The sequence below is a fragment of the Hemiscyllium ocellatum genome, chromosome 7 (genome assembly GCF_020745735.1).
Source record: "Hemiscyllium ocellatum isolate sHemOce1 chromosome 7, sHemOce1.pat.X.cur, whole genome shotgun sequence".
NCBI classification, from domain to species: Eukaryota; Metazoa; Chordata; class Chondrichthyes; order Orectolobiformes; family Hemiscylliidae; genus Hemiscyllium; species Hemiscyllium ocellatum.
The window spans coordinates 111300699-111324654 of NC_083407.1; the positions used below are offsets into that span (position 1 = coordinate 111300699).

General features: G+C 46.8%; 1 protein-coding gene and 1 non-coding gene across 2 annotated transcripts in view; one reads left to right on the top strand and one right to left on the bottom strand.

Annotated features, from left to right (window-relative positions):
• The window catches only part of LOC132817270 (receptor tyrosine-protein kinase erbB-4-like), a 956628-nt gene that overhangs the window by 888919 nt on the left and 43753 nt on the right, over positions 1-23956 (top strand). The window lies entirely within an intron of this gene.
• Positions 4209-4310, bottom strand: LOC132817749 (U6 spliceosomal RNA). Its single transcript, XR_009644916.1, has one exon. It is a non-coding gene; the product is annotated as a U6 spliceosomal RNA (small nuclear RNA).

Consider the following 23956-nt stretch of genomic DNA (forward strand, 5'->3'; position numbering starts at 1 on the left):
ACGTGTGTAATATCCCCACCAATGCAATACTCCTCACCTGCAGCTGTGCGTAATATTCCCACCAGTGCTATACACTTCACATGCAGGTGTGTGTAATATGTCCACCAGTGCTAAACTATTCACCTGCAAGTGCACATAATATTCCCACCAGCGCTATACCATCAACCTGCAGGCATGTGTAATATCCCCATCAGTGCAATACCATGCACCAGCAGGTGTGTGTAATATCCTCACCAGTGCTATACCCTTCACCTGCAGTCATGTGCGTAATATTCCCACCAGTGCTATACCCTTTACCTGCAGGCATGTCTAATATCTCTACCAGTGCCATACTGTTCACCTGCAGGTGTGTGCAATATCACCACCAATGCTATACCCTTCTCCTGCAGGCGTGTGTAATATCCCTACCTGTTCTATACCCTTCACCTGTAGGCTGGTATAATTTCCCACCAGTGCTATAACCTTCACTAGCAGGTGTGTGTAATATCCCCACCAGTGCTACCCTGTTCACCTGCATGTGTGTGTAATATCCCCACCAGTGCGATACCCTTCCCCTGCAGGTGCACGTAATATGTCCACCAGTGCTATACCCTTCACCTGCAATTCTGTGTAATACCCCTGCCAGTGCTACACCATTCACCTGCAGACGTGTTTAATACCCCAGCCAGTGCTATACCATTCACCTGCAGGTGTGTGTAATATCCCCACCAGTGCTATATCATTCACCAGCAGGTGTGAGTAATATCCCCACCAATGCAATACACTACACTTGCAGGCGTATGTAATATCGCCACCAGTGCTATACACTTCATCAGCAGGCGTGTGTAATATCCCCACCGGTGGTATGCACTTCACCTGCTGGGGTGTGTAATATCCCCACCAGAGGTATACCCTTCACCTGCAGGCGTGTGTAATATGCAGGTCAGGCAGCATCCAAGGAGCAGGAGAGTCGACGTTTTGGGCATAAGCCCTTCTTCAGGAATGAGGAAAGTGTGTCCAGCAGGCTAAGATAAAAGGTAAGGAGGAGGGACTTGGGTAGGGGCTTTGGAAATACGATAGGTGGAAGGAGGTCAAGGTGAGGGTGATAGGCCGTGATGGGGACAGAGAGGTAAGGAAGAAGATTGCAGGTTAGGAAAGCGGTGCAGAGTTCGAAGGATTTGACTGAGACAAGGTGGGGGGAGGGGAAATGAGGATACTGGAGAAATCTGAGTTCATCCCTTGTGGTTGGAGGGTTCCTAGGTGGAAGATGAGGCGCTCTTCCTCCAACCGTCATGTTGCTATGGTCTGGCGATGGAGGGGTCCAAGGGCCTGCATGTCCTTGGTGGAGTGGGAGGGGGAGTTGAAGTGTTGATCCACGGGGTGGTTGGGTTGGTTGGTCCGGGTGTCCCAGAGGTGTTCTCTGAAACGTTCCGCAAGGAGGCAGCCTGTCTCCCCAATATAGAGGAGGCCACATCGGGTGCAGCGGATGCAGTAAAGTCCAGCAACACATTTTCACCTCTGATCTCCAGCATCTGCAGTCCTCACTTTCTCCTAGACGTGAGTAATATCCCCACCAATGCAATACCCTTCACCTGCAGCTGTGCGTAGTATTCCCACCAGTGCTATACACTTCACATGCAGGCATGTGTAATATGTCCACCAGTGCTATACCCTTCACATGCAGGTGTGCATAATATTCCCACGAGTGCTAAACCATTCACCTGCAGGTGTGTGAAATATCCCCACCAGTGCTATACCATTCACCTGCAGTTCTGTGTAATATCCCTACCAATGCTACACCGTTCACATGCATGCGTGTTTAATACCGCAACCAGTGCTGTACCCTTCACCTGCCGGTGTGTGAAATATACTCACCAGTGCTATACCCTTCACCTGTAGGTGTGTGTAATATCCCCACCACTGCTAAACCCTTCACCTGCAGGCATGTGTAATACCCCCGCCAGTGCCATACCATTCACCTGCAGGCGTGTGTAATATCCCCTCCTGTGCTTATCCCCTTCACCTGCAAGTGTGTGTTATCCCTACCGGTGCTTTACCATTCACCTGCAGGCGTGTGTAATATCCCGACCAGTGCTATACCCTTCACCTGCAGGCATGTGTTATACTCATACCAGTGCTATACTGTTCACCTGCAGGCATATGTAATACCCCCACCATTGCAATACCCTTCACCTGCAAGTGTGTGTTATCCCCCACCGGTGCTTTACCATTCACCTGCTGGCATGTGTAATATCCCCACCAGTGCTATACCATTCACAGGCAGGCGTGTGTAATATCCCCACCAGTGCTATACCATTCACAGGCAGGCGTGTGTAATATCCCCACCAGTGCTATACCTTTCACAGGCAGGTGTGTGTAATATCCCCACCAGTGCTATACCGTACGCCAGCAGGTGTGTGTAATATACCTACCTTTGCTATACCCTTCATCTGCAGTTGTGTGTTAAATCACCACCAGTGCTATACCCTATACCTGCAGGCTTGTGTAATATCCCTATCAGTGCTATACCGTTCACCTGCAGGTGTGTGTCTTATCCCCACCAGTGCTGTACCCTTCACCTGCAGTCGTGTGTAATATCACCACCAGTGCTATACCTCTCGCCTGCAGTAGTGTTTAATATCCGTATCAGTGCTACATCTTTCTCCTGCAGGTGTCTGTAATATCCCTACCAGTGCTGTACCCTACACCTGCAGGCATGTGTAATACACCCACCATTGCAATACCCTTCACGTGCAAGTGTGTGTTATTCCCACAGATGCTATACCATTCACCTGCTGGTGTGTGTGATATCCCCATCAGTGCTGTACCGTGCGCCAGCAGGTGTGTGTAATATTCCTAGAAATGATATAAGCTTCACCTGCAGGTGTGTGTAATATCCCCACCAGTGCTATACCGTTCACGTGCAGGCGTGTGTAATATTCCCACCAGTGCTATACTCTTCACCTGCAGGCGTGTGTAATATCCCCACCAGTGCTACACCTTCACCTGCAGGCGTGTGTAATATCCCCACCAGTGCTACACCTTCACCTGCAGGTGTGTGTAATATCCCAACCAGTGCTATACCCTTCACCTGCAGGTGTGTGTCATATCTAACCAGTGCCACACCCTTCACCTGCAGGCGTGTGTCATATCCCCACCAGTGCTATACCATTCACCTGCAAGTGAGTGTTATATCTCCATCAGTTCTATGAGCTTCACCTGCAGGCTTGTGCAGTATCACACCCAATGCTATACATTTCACCTGCAGTCGTGAGTCATATCCCTACCAGTGCTAAACCATTCACCTGCAGGTATGTGTAATATCCCCACCACAGTTATGCCCTTCACCTGCAGGTGTGTGTACTATCCCCACCAGTGCTATACCCTTCCCCTTGCAGGTGTATGTCATATCCCTATCAGTGGTGTACCCTTCACCTGGAGGCGTGTGTAATATCCCCACCTGTGAGATTTTGGGGTTATGTGCAACTCAGGATAAGTGAGGTAATAACATCTTTTACTGGTCCTCAGTGTGTTGAGCGGGCTGGTTTATGATGCAGATTGCTGTCTTTGGGTTCAATTCCCATATCGACTGAGGCCATTATGACGATCCCACCTCGCCTCAGCCATGGTGACCCTCAGATTAAACCCCGACCAGTCATGTCTCTCTCCTTGGAGAGTGGCTCTGTGGTACTCTGGGATGATGGTGGGACTTTATCACTACTTAATTATACAGAAGTGCCTTAATACGTGGAGATACTCTTTCTGACTGACAAATCAAGGAAGTGATCAATGAGCCGAGAGCCTTTTTAGTCTGGCCATGGGATTGAATTGTGAAGATACTGGGACAAAATCCAGGCATCCAGATTTCAAAAAATCGTGAGCTGTGACTTTAAACACCGATGATGTGGCTTCAGGATAAGAGTAATCATTAAGGGTACAGAATGCTTGTCTAACCCTCTGGTAAATGCCAGTGATGTGACCTGGTATAATTTAGTCTGATGACTAATTGTTTATGAATGCAAGTTCGACCAACTGTCTCTTTTGCACCTTTATGGAAATTCGCCAACCACACTGACAGGGTTGGTAAACAGAAAGTAGGTTTGATTTATATGAAGGCCACAATTAATATATTAAACAAAAGGTAGTCAAGCCTGTTTGGACCCAGGGCAAGTGGGACTTGCACCTCAATCTTCTGGCCCACAGATAGGGACACTACCACTGTGCCACAGACTCAAGTCTTAACATTCATGATCTTGCTTGTCATCCTTGTCCAGGGACCATGCTGATCTGCCCTTTGTCACAGTTTCAGTTCATGCATTAAAAAAAACTGCTGACATTTCTACAGCACCAAGCCTGATCTCAGGGTGTCCCATTCACAATTTTAAGACCAATGAACTGTTTTTGAAGTATTGTAATGTAATGTAAGAATCACAGCAGTCAGTCTCACTTGTTTTTAACAATGTTGTTTGAATGACAAGTCTCTAGAGAGAATTTAACTGTCTTTTTTCAAATAGAACCTAAGGATCTTAAACATGAGGTAAGGCTTTAGTTTAAACATTCTCACTGAAAAGGCTGCCTCTGACAGTGCAGCACTCCTTCTACACTTCATGGGAAGCTTCAGCTGGAGGGAAGCCTCAGTTTTCCAACCCTTAGTAACTGGTACTTCCCATCGAATCCCAGTGATACGCAGAAGGTGACTTGAGCTAAGGTGCTGTGGAATAGTGGGTGCCCAGGAGGGTGTGTGCCACCAAGTTTGAGTCTGTCCTCTGGAACTGAAAGGAGTAAATTGCAGTAGAGGAAATAACAAAAATTAGAAAAACAACTTATCTTGGATAATAATGCAGAGCTGTTGCTAAAACGCAGCAGGCAGTAATCACTGGGTGTAATCAGCCTCACAGTGTTACCTTCACAATTTCAGTGAAAAGCCATGGAAAGTGACTATAATTGACATTTTATGATTGAGTTTTTTTTTAGGAGTGTAAATGTCTCCGAAGCGTCAAAGTGATTTGTTTCACTGCAGTGGCTCCTGTTCTGATTGCTGTATCATTACTCCTTTTATTTCCTCTTTTAATACAAATAATCGGAATGCTAATAACGTTGCTTCTGTCATCAAGAAGAACTGTTTGTTAAAATCAAGTAGTCTCTTTTGCTCAAATAGAAGTGTAATACAGCACTTGCTGGGCACAGGCACCCCATTTTCTTTTTGTTATTATTTGGCTCTCAAATTGTTTCCCTATTCCAAATTGTCTGTAAATCACCCGCTGTGGTCATCAAAATATAAAATAGCTCAAACATTAATGTTTTCACATGTAGAACAGCAGATGAAAAATGGTCTGTCAATTTTGCGCATCTCCTTAATTTGATCATCATATTTAAATTAAGGAGTTAGACAATATCGTGGTAGCTAGGTAAAGCAAAAGCTTCAAATAAAACTCCATTTTTAGCCAAGTTACTTCCCTTGTAGGAATTTCAGGGTGGGTTATGTTAAGGTGAAATCTCTTAAATGAACCACAAGTCCAATTGGACAAGATGTAAAATGAGCCCTGGCTGTTGTCAAGTACTTGGAGTCACTGAGGATTTCCCAAGACAATTTCTATGCATGAACATGTGGTGGACATCCATTGCAAAGTGGATGATAGGGTTCATAAAGGTGAGACCGAGTTATAGCTGTACCAGGTTAATAAGAAAATAACTTTTTTCTGCTATTTTAAAATCTATATTAGGTTAGATTAGACTCCCTACAGTGTGGGAACAGGCCCTTCGGCCCAACAAGTCCACACCGACCCTCCGAAGAGTAACCCACCCAGACCCATTTCCCTCTGACTAATGCACCTAAGACTATGTGCAATTTAGCATGGCCAATTCACCTGACCTGCACATCTTTGGACTGTGGGAGGAGACCGGAGCACCCGGAGGAAACCCACGCAGACTCAGGGAGAATGTGCAACCTCCACATAGACAGTCACCTAAGGCTGGAATCAAACCTTGGTCCCTGGTGCTGTGAGGCAGCAGTGCTAACTACTGAGCCACCGTGCTGCCCAGAAGAAAATTGAAATAAAGGTTAACCTATTTTGTGAGCAGAAGACCACTGTGCTGTAGTGAATTTGCTAGGCAAAAGTGAGGACTGAAGATGCTGGAGATTAGAATCAAGAGTGTGGTGCTGGAAAAGCACAGCAGATCAGGCAGCATCCGAGGGGCAGGAAAACTAACGTTTCGGGCAAAAGTTGTTCATCAGGAATTCGCAGTTAAGTGCACGGTGTGGGTGGCACGGTGGCACAGTGGTTAGCACTGCTGTCTCACAGCGCCTGAGACCCGGGTTCAATTCCCGACTCAGGCGACTGACTGTGTGGAGTTTGCACGTTCTCCCCGTGTCTGCGTGGGTTTCCTCCGGGTGCTCCGGTTTCCTCCCACTGTCACAAAGATGTGCAGGTCAGGTGAATTGGCCATGCTAAATTGCCTTTAGTGTTAGGTAAGGGGTAAATGTAGGGGTATGGGTGGGTTGCGCTTCGGCGGGTCGGTGTGGACTTGTTGGGCCGAAGGGCCTGTTTCCACACTGTAAGTAATCTAATCTAATCTAATCATATATCCACTCTCCCTTTAATATATGTTAGTCAATGTTTGTACGTGCTGCAGTGGGTTGGGACAAGGGTGGTTACTGATGAGTCAGAAGCATCCTCAAAATAATTTTAAATAATAAAACATCGGGAAAGCATGAACATCCTATAAAGAAGTACATAAAGAGGGGCTTGCATCTCTGTTTTGTCTTTTATGGTCTCTGGACAGCCTGAAGCATTTTACAACCTACTCAATGTTTCTTTGAAGTGTAATTCAGTGTCGCTTTGTGCACAGCAAGTTCCAAAGAATGCACTGTGGTCATGTTTTCTGTTGAGGGGTAAATGTTGTCATGATAAGAAGCTGTACTCACTGATCAGCTTCAAAGTTGTATCATGTGAGCTTTTGCATGCACCTGAGACAGAAACCGGGACCGCGAATTTTTTTTTATTTCCAAAATATACTTTATTCATATTTTGATGATCTTTACAATTGCTGGTACCATTCATAGGCATACCTTTACATACAGAGATCGGAATTAATCATTCATACGTAGGAGTCTGTACATTGACCATCCATATATTTAGTTGAGGCTTCGGCGGAGCCCACTTACTGAGTGGGCCCCCTGTTCTTCTTAGGCAGGCAGATGTTACACGGTGGTCTTTCCCCACCGCGCCTTGGCGGCAGCTGTCCCAAGCTTCAGCGCGTCCCTCAACACGTAGTCCTGGACCTTGGAATGTGCCAGTTTGCAACACTCAGTCGGGGTCAACTCCTGCAGCTGGCAGATCAACAGGTTTCGGACAAACCAAAGAGTGTCTTTGACCGAGTTGATCATCCTCCAGGCACAGTTGATGTTCGTCTCAGTGTGCATCCCGGGGAACAGGCCGTAGAGCATGGAGTCTCGTGTTAAGGCGCTGCTCGGGACGAACCTTGACAAACACCACTGCATTCCTCTCCATAGGCACATTCCAGAAGGAGGTGTGTGACAGTTTCTTCCCCCCTGCAGCCGCTTCGAGGGCAGCGTGCGGTGCAGGAGAGAGTCCGGGTGTGCATAAAAGATCTCACAGGCAGAGCCCTTCTCACCACCAGCCAAACCATGTCTTGGTGCTTGTTGGAAAGTTCTAGCGATGAGGAATTCTGCCAAATTACTTTGACAGTCTGCTCAGGGAACCGCTTGATAGGATTCGCCCTCTCCTTTTCCCGACCAGGTTTTTTTCCCATGATGGAGAGCAACTGTAGCTTCTATCTGCCCAGTTTCTGCCTCACTTTGCTGATAAGCTCCCCCCAAGACTTGGCATATACCCCCCCCCCCCGCTGTACCAAATACCCAGCACCTTCAGGTGGTTGGTCCTGACGGTGAAGGGGATGAAGGATTAGTTGGCCCAGTTCCCAAAGAGCATGGCCTTGCTCTTGCCTCGGTTTACCTTGGCCCCCCGAGGCCCATTTGAACTGGTCACATATGCACATGAGTCTGTGCACAGACAGTGGATCTGAGCAGAAAGCAGCGACGTCATCCACGTACAAGGAGGCCTTAACCTGCAGGCCCCCGCTGCCAGGAATCGTCCCCCCTCTCAGGCTCACATCCTTCCTGATGGACTCGGCAAATGGTTCTATGCAGCACACAAACAAGGCAGGAGAGAGAGGGCAGCCCTGCCTGACTCCAGATCTGACTGGGAAGCTATCTGATTCCCAACCATTGATTGAGAATGCACTGACAATGTTGGTGTAGAGCAACTGATCCAATTGCAGATTCCCTCCCCAAAGCCCATTTTGGAAAGAACATCTTTCATTTCCCTGTGTGATATCCTGTCAAAGGCTTTCTCCTGGTCCAGACTGATGAGACAGATGTCCAACCCTCTGTTCTGCACGTAGGTGATCGTATCCCTGAGGACTGCGAGACTCTCAGCGATCTTCAGTTTTCTATCTCACTTGAATTGGTTGAAGCTCTGATAGTGCAGCAGTACCTCAGTGTGCAGGAGTATCTACCTGGATGTTTTGGAAAGTCTCTTGAGTTGTGGTTTGATGTGGAAAATAGAACACAACCCATTAAGACACAAACAGCTTTGGGTCCAGTGTTATGGACCAGACAACACCCCCTCAAAATATGTTATGAAGGTAGCCTACACCATGGCATTTTCTTATTTTAAAGGTAGATGTAAAGTTCCATGTTCCAGATGCAATGCGATTGGTCAAACTACACAACGTTAAGCATACCATGGTTTATTGAAACACTATTGTTAAAATACATCTAAACAAAGAGGAATTTAGAATAACTTAAATCTATTAGAAAACCTAACAGAATAGTAGATACACTAACAAATTAACTGTTTGAAAATAGTAACATTATATAAGCACACAAAAAGGCAAATTCAGAAACACAGACAATGTCTCACATACAATCTAGCAGCCAAGTGAGAGAATCCCCAGCTTTTGGCTGTGATCGAGAGAGGGAAAAATAACATCCACTTCTTCCAGCCCGCAACCACAATTGTTTAAAGCTAAAATCTAAAAACTGAAAAAGAAAGCTAGAAATCCTGGTCTCTGAGAGCTAGCCACACCCATCCAGGCTGCTTCTATTGTTCAAACTTTTAGAAGAAAACCCCAAGGCCTCTCAAGATATAGGACAGAAGCCAGAGGTAGTTTCATTACTCAGAGTAGTTGGAGCGTGGAACGCCCTCCCTGTAACATAAGTAGACTCGCCAACTTTAAGGGCATTTAAATGATCATTGGATAAACTTAGGGATGAAAATGGAATAGTGTAGGTTAGATGGACTTCAGATTGGTTTCACAGGTCAGCGCAACATCGAGGATTGAAGAGCCAGTATTGCGCTGTAATGTTCTATATTCTAAACTGTTTATTCTAATGAATTTAGTAGACTGCTCAGTACCTCTGCCTTCCAACGCATCTTCCAAAAAAAAGGACAAAATAACTTTTTAAAACCAGAGCATCGTCACACCAGGGCTACCAGCAAAGTTATCTCCCTGTAGTGATGCTATTTTAAGGAGTTCACGCTGCATTGGTGCCAGACTTGTCTCTTTAGTCAGAAATTTGGGGTTAAAGGTGCCATTCTGTTTTTTTGGACAGCTCATTAAATCAAGGTCTGAGTCAGAATTTCTGCTTGAATTCTGAGGCAGGACTTTGCCAGTGCGGTACTGAGGGTGTGCTATGCTGCTGGCAAGACCATCTTTTGAATGAGATCTGAAGTCAAGGGCTCACCTGCCCCCCTCAACAAACCTGCAAACGGTCTCACCGTTCAGCTTGACCCTGACCAGTATTCATTCCTTACCCAACATCACTTAGCCCCATAACTTGTTTACTGTCACAGTTCTGCTCATGGGAGGTTGGTGAGAACAAATTGGTGCTGTGCTTGCTGTGCTGCAACTGTGATTACACTTCAGAAGGTACACTGTTAAATCTGTGAATAGTTTTGGATGCATTATCTAAGGAAAGGAATACTAATTCCGGAGCCAGTCCAAAGAAGGCTGGCTGGGCTGTTTGCCAGGTACGGAGGAACGGTCCTGAAAAAGGTTTTGAGTAGCTTAGGTCTGGACTCGTTAGAATATTGAAGAATGAAAGGTGATGTTATTTGAAGCATATAAAAATTCATGGAGGATTTGACAAGATAGAAGCAGAAAGGTTGTTTCCATTTGCGAGAGAGTTGAGGATAAGAGGGCATGATTGGAGGATAAAGGGTTGCATTTTTAAGATCGAGACAAGGAGGAATTTCTTCTCTCGTGGGTGATGAATCTGTGGAATTCCTTACCACAGAGAGCTGTTGAGGCTGGATTGTTAAGTATATTGAAGGCTGAGATAGACCTGGTTTTAATCAGCAGGCGAATCAAAGGTTATGAGGAAAAAGCAGAAAGCGGAGTTGAGGATTATCAGATTAGCATGACAACCACCTGACTAAGGAGCAACGCTTCGAAAGCTAGTGCTCCCAAAGGCCAGGACAGCACCGTGGCTCAGTGGTTAGCACTGCTGTCTCACAGCACCAGGGTCCCAGGTTCGATTCCAGCCTCAGTCTGTGTGGAGTTTGCACATTCTCCCCATGTCTGCTTGGGTTTCCTCTGGGTGCTCCGGTTTCCTCCCACAGTCCAAAGATGTGCAGGTCAGGTGAATTGGCCATGCTGAATTGCCCATAGTGTTAGGTACATTAGTCAGAGGGAAATAGGTCTGGGTGGGTTACTGTTCGGAGGGTCGGTGTGGACCTGTTGCCCCGAAGGGCCTGTTTCCACACTGTAGGTAATCAAATCTAATCAAATAAACCTTGGACTATAACCTAGTGTTGTGTGACTTTTAACAGATTAGCATGATCTCATTGAATAGCTTGAACAGATTTGGTGGGCTGAATGACAATTCCAGCAGCAATGTGGTTGAAGTCGAGAAAAACAACTGTTTCATGAACACTCCAGTTCCTCATTGCTCCGTGCTCAGGAAGCATTTATTTTCAAGTTTGTGCTAATGATTGCAGGCAAAACAGAACACAATTCAGAAGTGCAAGTTCACAAACGTTTGCACTTTCAGACTTGATAGGTACTTCAGAGCAATCAGGAGTTAGATTTTTTGCCTATTAAATACAATAGCAATTTTCAACAGGGATTAATGGAATGTAAGGACCTGGCGCACAGTTGAGATACAGTCAGTAATACTGAGAACTGAGGGGAGGGGCTACTGAGTGAGAGCTGGAATCAAGATTCAGTCAGTAATTTAGGTTGCTGGCTGGAGAGTTGACAAATGGTAGATTCCTATTGGGTTCTGAGCTTTGTAGGCTGTGGCAGGGTATGTGGCAGAAGTGGATGGAGCATGGGTTGTCCTTCTGAGGGTTGGTGTGGACTTGTTGGGCCAAAGGGCCTGTTTCCACACCGTATCTAATCTAATCTAATCAAACTCAACATCGGGACCGTCTTGCTATGTAGAATCATAAGAGAAAAGTTCCTTCAATCCCATCAAGTAACTACTGCCCAACTTACGTTAAATCTACATAAATCCCACTTTCCAGCACTAGGCCCATAGCCTGAATGACCGCCACCTGGGTAAAACAAAATTCCTCCAATAAATGTAAACCTCCTGCCTTTCACTTTAAAATCAGGCCCCCTTGGTCCTCCAACTAAGGATAATAACTGGTTCCTAATTCTCCTCAAATCTTCTGCACCTCTGTCAGGTCCACACTCAAACTTCTTTGGTCTGAAAAAAACAACCTAACTTTATCCAGCCTCTCTCGGTAGTTAAACTGCGCCACTTCAGGCAGCATCCTGGTGAATCTCCCCTGCATCCTCTCCACCGCGGTCACATCCCTTCTATCACATGGTGACCAGAACTGCACACGGTACTCCAAGTGTGGTCTAATCAAATTTCTGTTCAGTTCCAACATAACCTCCCTGCTCTTGTAATCTATGTATCTTTCATGGTTTGCTGAGCAATGAGGTGCTGATTGAGGAAGATTATTTTCTGTTAAACGCCTTATTAATGCCTCAACGGGCCTCATTAATAAGCAGTTTCTGACCTTACCAAACGTGCAGAGCAAGCTCGATGCATAGAATTCTCTGTTGAAGTAGATACACTAACTAATTAACTGTTTGAAAACTGTTACTATTTTCAAACAGTTAATTAGTTAGTGTATCGACTGTTCTGTTAAGTTTTCCAATAGAGTTAAGTTATTCTAAATTCCTCTTTCTTTGGTTGTATTTTAACTACAGTCTTTCAATAAACCGTGTTTTGCTTAACATCGAGCAGTTTGACCAATTGCACGATCCTGTTGACCCTACAAACCCATCTTTATGTGGGGGTGAGTATCAAAATTGGGAGAGCTGTCTCACAAGACTTGTCAAGCAACTGCCTGATATAGTCATAAAAATCAGACCGTGCCCCTGTCGGCTTCAGCTGAGAGGAGCCTCCATGTTGCTCAGCACCAAACAGCGTCTTACGCAAGATCCACAGGCACCCATCATCCACGCGCATTAGAACAGCACACAGCAGGCCCATTGGCCCACAATGTTGTGCCAAGGTTTAATTTTAATGTAAAATATATGAAGGGTGGCACGGTGGCACAGTGGTTAGCACTGCTGCCTCACAGCGCTAGAGACCCAGGTTCAATTCCCGCCTCAGACACTCTGTGTGGAGTTTGCACGTTCTCCCCGTGTCTGTGTGGGGTTCCTCCGGGTGCTCCGGTTTCCTCCCACAGCCCAAAGATATGCAGGTTAGGTGAATTGGCCATGTTAAATTGCCCGTAATGTTAGGTGAAGGGGTAAATGTAGGGGAATGGGTCTGGGTGGGTTGCTCTTCGGAGGATCAGTGTGGACTTGTTGGGCTGAAGGGCCTATTTCCACACTTTAAGTAATCTAATCTAATCTTAGCCTACCCACCCCTCAACTCACTGCTCTCCATGTGCTAACCCCCAATGACCATCATGATGCTTCTCCAATCCACTTGCAGGATGCATCTGAAGCACAGACGTGCAATGCAGAGCACACTGAAATCCAGCATTGAGAGTGCATAGGGACACAAACTCAGTTCATTGGAGCAGGCTGTATCTCAGGGCTGTTCACTTGCTCTGTGAGTACTCATTTATTTAGCTCCTACCTGCGTGATCGCAGCATCTTGCTTTGTCTTGTCCTACCATGCCTTGCTGTGCGAGTTAGTACAGTCACACACCCAGGCAGCTTGCCTTGGTGGTCAGCAGCCTTCAGTCTAAGGAACAGACATCTTGCTGTGAGGCACATTGCTATGACACCTCTGTTCCACGTACCAGCAGCATTTACAGCAAATACTCTCTGTCGCTGCACGCAGGGGACCCATGTGTCTCAGGTTGTTGGGGAAGAACCCACTGAAATCCATGGAGACACCCATCAGTCACAGGGTCACAGCAAAGTGTCCCATACTAGTTGAGGGGATTGACCACAGTCAGGCATCATGTCATGGTGTTCTGGGTCAGGGGCTATGTGCCTCTGCTATCCAGGGAATGACTTGTAGCCAGTCCTGTGGCTCCATAGCAGCCTGACCAGGGCTATCCTGGTCAGGGAGAGTGACAGCCAGGGGTCAGGGATCTAAGAACTTCTTGTCTGAGACTGTCCAGTTAATGGAGGCACTGATCTAATTGTATTCTCACTGGAGTATTAATCCAGGAACTCAGCTAATATTTTGGGTTTGATTCCCGTTTCAGCAAATGGTGCCACTTGTTTTCAATAAAACAAAAATTGGGAATTTACAATCTGCTGATGACCATAACATCATTGTTAATTGTTGGAAAAACCCATCTGCTTCACTAATGTCATTCAGGGAAGGAAATCTGCCATCCTCACCTGGTCTGGCCTATGTGTGACTCCAGACCCACAGCAATATTGCTGACTCTCAATTGTCCTCTGAGATGGCCGAGCAAGGAACTCAGTTGTACTAATCGCTACAAAGTCATCAAAGAAATGAAACCAATGGATCACCTGACATCACCCTAAGCAACAGAAAAGGCAAAGGCAGAAACCACCCTGTCGACCATACCAACTCCTCTTTGTAGTATACTCCTTCCAGGAACACATTTTTCAGCTCTGACCTCCAGCATCTAAAGTGGAGAGCTGTCTCACAGACTCGTCAAGCAACAGCCTGTCATAGTCATACTTACAGAATCATAGCTTCAAAGTGGTGGATGATGTCCCAGACACCACCATCATCAGCCCTGGATATGTCCTGTCTCACTGGCAGGACAGACCCAGCAGATTTGGCGGCACAGCCGTATACAGTCAGACCTCATGAAGCCTCGTGCGTTCAGGTTAAACATGGGCAAGGAAACCTCCTGCTGATTACCAAGTACTGTCCTGCCTGAGTTGGTGAATTGGTTGTCCTCTAAGTTGAGCAACACTTAGAGGAAGCACTGAGGATGACAAGGGCACAAAATCTACTCTGGGTGGGGGATTTTGATGTCCACCACCAGGAGTGGTTCAGCAGCAGTACTACTGACTGAGCTGGTCCAGCCCTAAGGATACTGCAAAAGCTATGGGCCCTGACAACATTCCGGCAATAGCACTGAAAGCTTGTGCTGCAGAACTTGCCGCTCCCCTAGCTAAGCTGTTCTAGTACACTTACAACTCTGGTGTCTACCTGACAATTTGAAACATTGCACTAGTATGTCATGTACATAAAAAGCAGGACAAATCCAAACCGGCCACTTAAGCGCCCCATCCGTTGACTCTTCATCATCAGTGAAGTGATGGAAGGTGTCTTCAGCAGTGCTATCAAGCAGAGGCTGCTCACCAATAACTTGTTCAGTTCCTCTCCGTTTGGGTTCCACCAGGGTCACTCAGCTACTGACCTCGCTTAAGCCTTGGTTCAAACATGAACAAAAGAACTGAATCCCAAAGGTGGGGTGAGAGTGACAGCCCTTGACATTCAAGGCTGCATTCGACTGAGTATAGCATCCAGGAGCCCAAGAAAAATTAGAAATAATGTGTTTCATGGGGAAAAACTCCCTGTTAGTTGGAGGCACATAGGCAGATGGTCATGGTTGTTGGAGGTCAGTCATCTCAGCTCCAGGACATCTCTGTAGAAGTTCCTCAGGGCAGTTTCCTCGGCCCACCCATCTGCAGCTGCTTCACCCATGACTTTGCATCTGTCAGAAGTGGGGATGTTTGCTGCTGATTGTGCAATGTCGACAACACTTACGACTTCTCAGACACTGGAACAGCCCAAGTTCTAACAGTATTCGGGCTTGGGCTGATAAGTGGGAAGTAACATTTATGCCACATAAATGCCAGGGTATGACTATCACCAACAAGAGACAGTCCAACCACCCCCGCTTGAGATTTAGTGGTGTCATCATTGCTGAATCCCCCACTAACAACATTCTGGGGGTTATCATTGACCAGAGACTCAACTGGACTCACCACGTAAACACAATGGCTGAAAGAGCGGCTCATCAGCTCGGAATAATGCAGCAAGAACACACCTCCTAATTCCCCAAAGCCTGTCCATTATCTACAAGGCACAAGTCAGGAGGGTGATGTAATACTCCCCACTTGCCTGGATGGGTGCAGCTCCAACAACACTTGAGATGCTTGACAAAATTGGCGGCACGGTGGCACAGTGGTTAGCACTGCTGCCTCACAGCGCCTGTAGACCCGGGTTCAATTCCCGACTCAGGTGACTGACTGTGTGGAGTTTGCACGTTCTCCCTGTGTCTGTGTGGGTTTCCTCCGGGTGCTCCGGTTTCCTCCCACAGTCCAAAGATGTGCGGGTCAGGTGAATTGGCCATGCTAAATTGCCCGTAGTGTTAGGTAAGGGGTAATGTAGGGGTATGGGTGGGTTTCGCTTCGGCGGGTCGGTGTGGACTTGTTGGGCCGAAGGGCCTGTTTCCACACTGTAAGTCTAATCTAATCTAATCTAATCATCCAGGACAAAGCATCCCACTTGATTGGCACTGCATCCACAAGCATCCAGTCCCTCCAGCATGGCACTCAGTAACAATAATGTGTGCTATCTACAAGGTGCTTGGAGGCATTCACCAAAGATTTGCAGACAACACCTTCCAAACCCACAACAAGTTCCCTTTAAAAGGACAAGGGCAGCAGATACATGGGAACACTACCACCAAGTTTCCCTCCAAGCCATTTGTGATCCTGACTTGGAAATCTATCGCCATCCCTTCACTGTCACTGGGTCAAAATCTTGGAATTCCCTCCCTTATGGCATTGTGGGTCAACCCACAGCAAACGATTGCCGCCAGTGTGCATTTGGTTCCAGAAGACAACTCACCACCACCTTCTCAACAGCAACTAGGGATCTGCAATAAAGGCTGACCAAGCAGCAATGGTCACATCCCACAAATAAATAAATAAATAAGTCATTTAAATGAGTGGACCACAGTCAGTCTGTTGGGTTATTCCATAGGAATTAAGGGGATATGGAATATAAGGGAGGGGTGGCAAGGGGTGGGGTGTCAGCCATGGGAAAGAAACTTGGGAACCTGTTCGTTGGGATTGGAGACAGCAAGCTGAGAGGATGACCAATATGAAATAGGGTAACAGTATCTGCAAGTGGGGGGGGTGTGAAAAGCTTTGGATGGGAAAGGGGAAGGGGTCATGTGGAAGGGAGCTTCATCCAAGGTCAAGAACCCCCTGGCTTCAAGAGGGGACCATTGCAGGACCATTGTTGGAATGGTCATCTCAGATGACTGGCACTGGGGAGGCAAGATAGGCTGGTGCAGGTGGGTTTGGTAGGGACCTGGTGAGGTGTGAAACCTATGGGGCTTACTGGAAGAGCTGCCTGGAAGGGAATATATATGTGGACGTGAGAAGCCACTGACGAAAGCGCGCTCACTGCTGCCTTGCAGGGTGCTGGTAATCATAAGGTGCACAGTGATAAAGAAAGTGACTGCAACCACTCTCAGCAGGAATGTCTTGGCCTGTGAGGGAGGAGGCTGCAAGATTCATCCATGCAAGGACCTTTATAGGAAGCAATATTACATGTAGACACAGCCTTTACACAGACCTACAGGATTCCAAATCCCAGGCTACCTTAATGCCTGTTTGTTGTGAACTTTCTTGCTCTAGACATCACTACCAACCTTATTCACAACAAAACCTTTGGACACATAGGCAAGGGAGAGTCTGCTGCTGTCAAACAAGGGATAATGGTGTCAGCAGGACCTGTTGCCCTGTACATGCCTTATTCCTCTAGCTTCCAGATGCTGCAGCAGGCGCTCAACACAGACATTGACCCATGGTGCATACCACATGGCTATGACATTATGCATCATGCTGACACAGTTACATCCAGGTCTTCAGGGAAATGAAAAGGTGGAAGAGTCACTTTTGTGCACATATGATACTTAGGATGTAGGGGCACTGTCACCTGCACCACCAACATGCCCTCAGTGCATCTTTTCCTTCCTTCCCCACCTACTAAGTCTTACCATAGTTCCTGGTTCAGCAGCTGGGTTGAAGAAAGCCTGCTGCGCTGTGGAGACTATTGGAGGTTTGTTCAGGCAACCCCAGAGATGCTTGTGTCTGGAAGTCCCAAGCATGCTGAAGGTCGCCCTCTTAGAGGCAAGTGAACACTCCTCAGCATGAGTGGAGTCAGCAAGGGCAGGCAAGGTGGAGGTGGAGGGCCCAACTAGGCCTGGACTGTCCTGAGAGGAAAATTCTGAATGGACCTGTTTATGACTCTTCCACCATCTGGTACCTCCTGGCACTGCCCTGACTCCTTGTGAGGAGGGTTACCTGTGATGTGCCCGAGGTTCCCGATCCCCCTCTTCACCATGTCTTCACCCCTGAAGACCAATGGCTGGGTTGATGGAGTGTAAACCTCTCCAGCTCACCCTGGGGGATGCTGGGCGTGGCTCTCTGTAGCAGCCAACAACACGTCCATGGAGGCAGGCAGACGGTCGATGGGTACACTGCATTATGCAGCTTCTGGGCAAGGAAAACCATGGAGTCCCACATCCCTGTGTGCTGCTCCTGTTCCTCCCTCTGTATGTGTATGTGTGTGAGTGAATGCTGAGTGCCAAAAGCACAGAGTCCTCTTCGGCCTGGGGCAGAGCAAAGGCCTCAGAGTGACAGTGGCCTGGGGCCTTTCTTCCTCAGGCAGCCGCAGAGCAGTTGCTGTGATCTTTTAAAAGATTGGGTTCTACGCTTTCTGAGTCATGTTCCCATCAAGGTGTTACTATCCAAACTGAGGGAAACTGCAGGAGGCAGCCTTGCTGATGTCTCCCACTGATGTCTCCGTACACTGGTCTTAGGAGATTGTGTCTGGAGGAACTGGGTGTTACACAGTGGTGCACATAGAAGTACTGGCTGTACCAGCAAGACAAAAGAGAGGGGTGTCACTGCCCGTGGTTTACAATGAATGACCCTGTCGGTAGGGCTATCGAAGAGGTGTAGAACGAATGTTGTACTTGGTTGATGTGACATTGATGTCTCTGTGTCACCATCAGAGCAGTCCCAGCCTTTCCCAGCAGGAGCCAGGATTCTTACCTTGCTTTGAGCAAGGAGCTTAATATCAGGTAGCCATCCCACCCGCATAGAGTCATACAGCACGGAAACAGACCCTCCAGCCCAACCCACTCTATTCAATTATGGGCTATCGTCTCTTGTAATGAGAGAAAGGGAGGGATTGAGGGGGAGGACTATGGGTGGCGTAGTTATTACCGATGGTGTGGGTGGGCAGAAAGTGGTGAGGTGTTCCAATGTCATGAGAAGGAAATGCAGAGGCCACATAGAGTTAGTGGTGTGGGAGGTTATTGGGGTGGGGTGGGTTGGTAAGAGCAGGTAGAGAAGATGTTGCAGGCAGAGGGTGAGAGTGGCAGAGCACGAGCCTTTGTGGAAGGTGGGTGCAGTAGCGGAGACAGAACGCATGCAAAGTGGCAGATAGAAGAGTGTGGCCCTCAGCCTGGCACTGTGGGGAAGATCATTCACCTTATTTCTGCTTTGCTGGCCTGTTATTCTGCACCCTGGATGCAGCACAGACCTGGGGTGGCAAGTTTGGACCAAGCTGCAGTGCCTGGTGGCACAGCTTCCTCTGGCTCTCCCTTGCATCAATCCATCGAGTAAAACCTCTAGGTCCCTGCTGGAGAGTCCTGGTGCCATCATCCCCTTCTCCGACATGTTCAGACTTCATCCTGGATCGTTCAGAGCAATCTCGGAATGCCAGGGCATGACCGACAGCCGGGAATCATAGAATCCCTATGGCATGGAAAATGCCATTTGGCCCAACAAGTCCACATCGTCCCTCAGACCCATTCCCCTGCCCTATTATTCTACACTTACCCCTGACTAATGCACTTAACCTACACATCCCTGTATACTGTGGGCAAGTTAGCATGGCCAATTCACCCAACCAGCCCATCTTTGGACTGTGGGAGGAAACCAGAGCACCCGGAGGAAATCCATGCCACAGGGAGAATGTGCACACTCCACACAGACAGTCACCCGAGGCTGGAATCCCACCTGGGTCTCTGGCGCTGTGAGGTAACAGTGCTAACCCACTGGGCCACTGTGCTGCCCACTGTCTTTCCAGTGAGTGGCGAGTTGTTCTGGGAACGTGAGTGGTGCCAGTGGAATAAATAGTTAGTGAGGAAGGTTTGGTAAGATTCAGCTGGGCCTCTCAGCAAGACTCCCTCTGTAAAGCTCAAAGAAATGTACATGCAGCCAAAGTAAGTAAGACCTGACTGTGTGAGAGCGCTCAATAGACTTTAGTGGGGTCACAGTCATAGTAGCACTGGGAAAGAGTTACTGAGTGTGAAAAGGTGAAGTTATCATAATTCCAGAGGGCCAGAGGCTGCTTGGTGAGTTTAATCTGAGGGTCACCACCCCTTAGGCGAGGGGAGAGGTTGAGAAAGAGGAGCCTTCATGGTAATGTCACCAGGAATGGAAATTGAACCTTCACTGTTGGCATCACAAAGCAGTCTTCCAGCCAAACCAGCATATTGACAGTATGAGGGAATTGCTTTGACTCTAGTAGAGATACAATTATAAAATGGAGTGGGTCAATCCTCAAGTCTTCGAAACTACGTGTATTTATAGAGTTCCTTCACATTACGCAACTGTCCAGCAATGGCATTTACACGCATCTCTAAACCAGTAAAATTTCCTAAGTGACTTCATAGGAGAATTATCAAAGAAAATTTGATACCAAACCATATAGGGAGGAATTCAAGTTGATGATAAAAAGCTTGATCAAAGAGGTCAGTTCAAGAGGAGTTTTAAAAGAATGAAGAGAAGAAAACTGGTAAGATTTGGCAAGGGAATTTCATTACTGAGGCCCCTGACAAAATGGCCCCCAAAGATGGAGTGAATGGACTGAAGGCCAGAATTGGAGGAACACAGAGGTCGTAGAAAGTTGTGGAGCCTGAAAGGATTTCAGGACTAGGGAGAGGTGAGACCCATGGAAAGATTTGAAAAGCAGTTGAGACCTTTAAAACAGAGGCAGGGTTTGGCCAGAGTCTCTGTAGGGCGTGGGAGCAGTGCTTTGGAAGGTCTCACATTTATGGGCAGTCAAGTTAGGCTGGCACGGACTGGGTTTCAGGCATCAAGGGTAGAGGTGACAAAAGACACAGATGAAGGTTCCAGTTAACAGATGAGCTGAGTTACCAATAGACACTTACAGTAGCATGATCAGGAGGTCATCTCCAGGTTAAGTGTCACAGAAAGCTCTGAGCACCCTCGGACAATTGCCAGGAGGAGGAAAAGGAGTCCAGCGTTTCCAACTTTCCAAAGAAAGTTCTGCGTATCCCATGTCATTTAAAAACCATTGCAGTGAGGGACACTTGGGCATTGTATTCTGTTTGAGAAAACACAGTACTCATTTTTGAGGGATGTCATACAGAGGCAAAATGTAGGTGAAAAATGGGAGGGAGACTGCAGGGCGGGTCATCAAGTCAACTCTACTCCTCCCCATCCACCAGCCAAGGTAACATCTAGAAGTAGAAAAGGAAACTGTTGCATTTGGTTCTCAGATTACAACTGGATTGAGACTTCACAAAGAGCCATTTTGACACACTGTTGGAGCAAATTCAGTTTGAGATGGTTACAAGTTCTGGAGGTGACAAAATGTTCCTTCAGGGAGGACTTATTTGACGCCCCACCCTGTACCCTCCCTCCTATTTCTCATCTACATTTTGTCCCTCTGCAACATCCTTCAAAAAAAGAGACTTTTGCACACAGAATGCAACACCTGTTTGCACCTCACTGTTGTTAAATGATAAGTTTGCTGTTTGACATCTGCTGATCAGAATTTTCTTTGGTAAATTGGAAATATTAAAAGTCAGTTAGGAAAAGGAAATATTAGGAATTAAAAGGAAACATTAGAACTCAATATTAAAATATTGAGCGACATGGTGGCTCAGTGGTTAGCACTGCTGCCTCACAGTGCCAGGGACCCAGGTTCGATTCCAGCCTCAGGCGACTGTCTGTGTGGAGTTCCTCTGGGTGCTCCGGTTTCCTCCCACAGTCCATCCCACAGTCCAAAAATGTGCAGGTTTGGTGAATTGGCCATGCTAAATTGTCCATAGTGTTAGACTGCATTAGTCTGAGGGAAATGGGTCTGGGTGGGTTACTCGTTGGAAGGTCAGTGTGGACTTGTTGGGCCAAAGGGCCTGTTTCCACACTGTAGGGAATCTAATCTAATCTTAAAAAGTCCATCGCCTTTGTTGTGCACTGCAGAACCCAATTGCTAGAAAGGGAGGTTCGGATGGAGCAACAGTTCGCAAAAATGACGGTACCAAAGGTTAGTGTTTTTGAGGAAGGGTGTGATGAGAACAGATATGAAAGTGAGAAGGACATTCACTTAAGAGAGAGTGAGCTGTTAACAGGATCAGTTGTTGTCTGGGAAATGGGAAGGAGGGGTCAGCAGTCAGAATGAGATCTTGGGCACAAAGTGGGTCCTCAGGAACCTTGAGAGCTCCTCACACTTGGCATTGATGAGGGTGGAGGAAATCATAAGGCACTATGTAAATGAAAGTTACTTTTTTTCTGGACCGAGATGTTTTATATTGTCTAGCATTCAGTGGAATGAATGGCCCAGAGAATGTGGTACCTGGGTATGAGTGCATTAAATAGTCCTGCATGAACTTCACCAGTCAAAATAGCGAACTCCCACACCGAGTGCAAGCTGGTGCAACACTCTGCCGACCTGATCGGTGTTTCTGCTGAGTCCCTGGGACCAGCCTCTACCTTCTGCACATTTCAAGTTTGAAAAGAGAAAACTGGGAAAAGGAAAGGGATGCTGATCTATCCGTGACATCATTTCCTCATGGCTGCCCTTTGGCCCAGTTTAAGTTGCTGTTGTGTTCGAGCCTGCTGATGGTGGTCAGGAGATGGAAATGGCTCCACACATAGTTTGCCCCCATTATCGAATGGGCACTATCACAGTGCTGCTGGGCTGTGTCTTATTGGCAGCAGTTCCCACACAGCCTGAAATCCTCTGTCTTTAGCATTTCACAAATGTAATCATTGTCAAACTGAGCCTCTTATATTGAAGGGGCACGTCTTCACCACAGAGGGTACAAGCCAATTATCCTTGCAGATTGGCAGGATGATAATTACAGTATTCCAAAGACATGGTTTCCACTGTATTCGGATGTAGTTGAGTGTCTAATTTCCTACCATATTTTAATGTGCATTTTAATCAGGTCAGGGACTACGAGGGGTGATGTGACATTCCCATGTTTAAAACTTACTCAAGCCGTCTCTTTTAATTATGTTGTATTTTATTTTACATTTTGTTAAAAATCTTGCGCCGATCTCCTGTCCCCTGCACTTCTCCTGCTCCCTTTGACCTGACTGTGCTGGTAGGTTATTTAATGTTACCATCATCCTGTCTGAAAGAAAGAGAGTATTGTGGTTATACAGTGCCTTTCATGATCTCAGGACATCCCAAGGTATTTTATAGGGCAATTAAGTATTGTCATTATTACACACAGCAGCTAGGAAGCACACAGTAACATCCTGTAAACAGTAATGTTTTACAAGCTATTCAGTTACAGGGATGTCATTCAAGGTATAACATTAACCGAGCCATCGGTTAGCAGTATTTCTGTTCTTTCATGTTTTGCCACAAGGTTTTTTAAGTACAACTTAAAGAGTTGAATGCTTTATCCAAAAGACAATATGGCATCCCTCATTACTATACTGAACTGTCAGTCTAGATCTCGTGGTTTAGTCTCTGAGGTGGGACTTGGACCCGAAGCTCCTGGAACACCATTACAGCCATTCAGTTCTGAGCATTCCTTTCCCAGGAAATCAAAATCCCCGGACTTCCTCCTTCCCTCAGTGTTTTTCTTCAATTCTCTCACGTGGCATGGATTTTGCTGACTGACTGGGCCAGCATTTATTGCCCATCCCTAATTGTCCTGGAGAAGGTGGTGGTGAGCTGCCTTCTTAAACCACTGCAGTCCTTAATGTATAAGGACACACACGGTGCTGATAGGGAGAGAGAGAGAGTTCCGTGCTGTTGATGCAGCGACACCGAAGGAATGAAACATTTCCAAGAGAGTAGATCTGGTGCCCTAGTCGTTCTCCTAGGTAGAAGTCATGGGTTTAGAATGTACAGTCGAAGCAGTGAGTTGCTGCAGTATATCTTGTTGGTGGTACACACTGTCCTACTGTGCGTGGAGGGAGTACATAAATCCTAAAATAGCAATCAGATAAATTCTTACTTGTTTTACTTTAGTGATGTTGAGGTAAACATTGAGCAGACCACTTGGAAAACCCATTTGTCCTTCTGAAAATAGTTCATTTGGATCCTTTTCACTCAGAACAGATAAGTCCTCAGTTTAACATCTCATCCAGAAAACAATACCTGCAAAGTTGCAGCCCTCATTTGATTTTTGCCAGTAAAAGGATGTGTGCATGCTGGTATGTGTGGGCTGAATGGCTCTTTAGAAAGGGATTTTAAGCTGCCTCCTTCAACTACTGCAGTCTGTGCAGTGTAAGTATACTCTCA